Raw genomic sequence first — 3,697 nt, 5'->3', positions numbered from 1 at the left:
ACAGTATGTGGCCTTCCTTTGTATTGCAAGGTGGCACACTGGCAACGAGCCCATCTCCTTCAAGGAAAAGTTGAATTGATAAAATTTCAAAAGCCTTTCTCTCACTGCCTTTCTCTGATTCAACTCACATGATGCCCAGCCTTCCTCTGGCCGCATGCTGTTGAAACTGAGTACTCATCATCCTTGTTCGACCCATATCACATATGCCCACTTCTCTTTTGAGTGTGCTTGCAGAAAGGCCAGGTGTGACCTTGTGAAATAGTAATAAAAAGCCTTTCAACTTGTCTGAAAAATCTGGAAACATCACTGGCTTCACCCAGGTGTCTGCAGATTACTTATCAGGCTCAGTTTGGTTTAACTGACTTTCTTGAATATGCAGTCTGTGCCAAGAAAAATCTTCCTCCCTACCCAAAATGCAGATGCCACAGCCCACGCAAGCCCTAGAGTGCACCTGCAACCTGTGTTCTGAAGCCAGGCTGATGCCTGTGAAGGCTTCCGCTGGATTCTGACCAAGGACAAATGTGCCGGAGGTGGAGGCTGCCCAAAGAGGGTGGGTGCAGGGGCGTCCCACTGCAGTGGGCGTGTCTGTGCCTACCCTTGAGATGCTTTCACTGAAATGACCCAGGCAGGTGGAGGTGAGGCTCAATTCCTGGGTTTACTCCAAGTTGTGGTTCCTGAACTATTTTGACTGTGGCCCAATTCCTCCAAGCAAAAGACCTTGTGGCCCACCAAGCCCACTCATTCCCACTTTCCAGTGGGAAAGAATTTGATAATAGCAAAAGAAGGGGAAGAGAAATATAATCAAAATGGCCATGCAGCAAATACTCAGGACAAAACAATCAACTAAAACTCTGAAAGGTAATTCTATAAGTAATATAAGTTAATCGAATAGAAATAGTTAAAAAACAAGCTAACACTGATGCTGCATTGGCAATCAAGTGTCATAGTTGCAAACAACAAAACAAATTCTAGCAAGCTTACGTAGAAGAGGAATTTATTAAAGGATGTCATCACTCCACCACCCTCCCTAGAATCACTTGCCAGCAGCTTTTTCTTTTCCAAGGCACTTTCTTCCAGTTTGAGGTCTGGCTTGGGTGCTTCTGCCTGCTGAGCTTAGGTCCATCACTAAGTCCTAGCTAGCTGTAAAGGAGCCTAGCACTGTAAATCCTGGAGAGGTAGGACTCCTAAGGAAGGAAATAAACCAAGCATAGGAAGGGTGCTCACAAGATGCTGGGTATCCAAAAAAGGCACGACAAATGTCTTCTACAAGAAGAACAAAGCACCCTTCCTTAGAACTGCAGGAATTCCAGCTCTTGGCTTGCGTGCATACACAGAAGTTTTGCAGTGTTGTTCAGCGAAGGATGGAGGCCACGCATCTTTGTAGAACAGAGAATTTATATTTTCAGTAAACTCTCAAAAATTCACTTATTGTATTCCTAGCTCCTCATAAAAATGAACTCCTATGTGTGGGGTTTCTTTTGGGGTGATGAAAATGTTCTTAAATTACATTTTGTTTTTTTCAACAAATGGTGCCTGGGAAACTGAATCATTATATGAAAAGAGTAAAGCTGGACCTTTATCTTAAACCATATACCAAAATGACCTCAAAATAGATCATCATCCTAAACCTAAGAGCTGAAACTATAGAACTCAGAAGAAAACATAGAGGAAAATCTTCATGACATTGAATTTGGCGATGATTTCATGGATACAGTACCAAAGCACAGGCAACAAAAGAAAATATAGATCAATTGGACATCATCAAAATTAGTAACATTTGTGCATCAAAGGATACTATCAAAAAAGCAAAAGCCATCCAATGAAACAGAAGAATATATCTGCAAATCACATATCTGATAAGGGGTTAATATCTAGTATATATAAAGAACTCTTACAACTCAACAAAAACAACCCAATTCAAAAATGGGCAAAGGACTTGAATAGATATTTTTCCCAAGAAAATATACAAATGACTAATAAGTATATGAAAAGATGCTCAACAATCATTAGCCATTAAGGCAATGCAAATCAAAACCGCAATGAGATAAAACTTCACATCTACCAAACTTATTAGGATGGCTGTAATAATTTTTTTAAATGGAAAAAAATGTTGATGACGATATGGAGAAATTGGTACCCTCATGCATTGCTGGTGGGAATATAAAATGATGCAGCTGCTTTGGAAAACAGTTTGGTGGTTTCCTTAAAAAGTTAAACATAGAATTACCATATGACCCAGATATATACACTCCTAGGTATATATCTGGAATAAATAAAAGCAGGGACTTGAATGGATATTTGTACACCAGTGTTCATAACAGCATTATTCACAGTAGCCAAAAGGATGGAATGACTCAAGTGTCGATTGATGGATGGATAGACAAAATGTGCTGCATACGTATAATGGAATATTATTCAGCCATAAAAGAAATGAAAATTTATATATGCTACAACTTGAATGGACCTTGAAAACATGTTAAGTGAAATAAGCCAGACACAGAAGAACATATATTGTATGATCCCACTTATATAAGGTACTTGGAATTGTCAAATTCATAGAAACAGAAAGTGGAATAGGTATTACCAGGGCTGGGACAAAAAGGACTGAGAGGAGTTATTGTTTAATGGGTTACAGAATTTATGTTGGAGATGATTAAAAAGTTTTGGGTATATATAGCGGTGATGGTTATACAACATTGTGCGTGTATTTAACGACACTGAATTTTACATGTACCAATGGTTAAATTCGTAAATTTTATGTTATATATATTTTACCACAGTTTTTAAAATTATGTTGTGGCCATGTTTGCACTACTCTGACTATACTACAACTATTGAATTGTATAATTTATATGGGTAAATTATATGGCATATAGATTATATCTGAATAAAGCTGTTAAAAAACATCCTTTCCAGCTCTGACTGTCTCTATAATACATCCATTTATTTAGTCATTGATTCAACACCTTGTTATTGAGTTCCTACCAGGCCATTTGTTAGGAATAGGGTGATAAATAAAACAAACATGTTCCCAGCTTTTTCATTGCTTAAAACACTGTGGGTTTTAAAAGTGAAATGTAGCCAGCATTTATTGAGTATTACGAACTTAGTGTTGACACAAGCACTTTACATACCTTGTCTCCTGGAGTCCTCACAACTGCATAGTGAGCTGGGTTCTTGAATAAGGAAATTTGTTCAAGGTCATACAGCCAGGAGTTGAACCTGGTCTTTCTTCTCTCAAAGCCCATGCTCTTAACCATTCATCATTATGTGTGGCAGCTCAGTTCCAGCCAGGAGAATCCGGTCTTCCCTGGAGACCTGCCCTGAGGTGCACCTGTCAGGCTGGCTGATCTGGTAGTGTTGAAGAGAGTTAAACGTGAAGTGGAATGACCTCCAGAAGGAAGTGGGTTTGGAAAATAAGTCCTAAGTCGGTAGAATTTTGCATAGCCATTTATAGAAATCATTATAAAGCAGGTGTAATTATTATTTTAAAGTGGTTATATGATAGAATTTTAAATACAAAATTGAATTCCTAATTGAATGTATGTTATAATATTAATAGCTAATATATTTATTATTGATTGAATGCAGACTATATGCCGGCCTCTGTTCTAAGTGATTGACATATATTAGTCATCTTATTTAATCATCTCGACAGTTCCGTGATGTGTAGGGTGTATTATTTTTCCTATTTGAA

The sequence above is a fragment of the Pteropus vampyrus genome, unplaced genomic scaffold, assembly GCF_000151845.1.
Source record: "Pteropus vampyrus isolate Shadow unplaced genomic scaffold, Pvam_2.0 Scaffold151, whole genome shotgun sequence".
Lineage (NCBI taxonomy): Eukaryota > Metazoa > Chordata > Mammalia > Chiroptera > Pteropodidae > Pteropus > Pteropus vampyrus.
Note: the sequence above shows the minus strand (reverse complement) of the source record.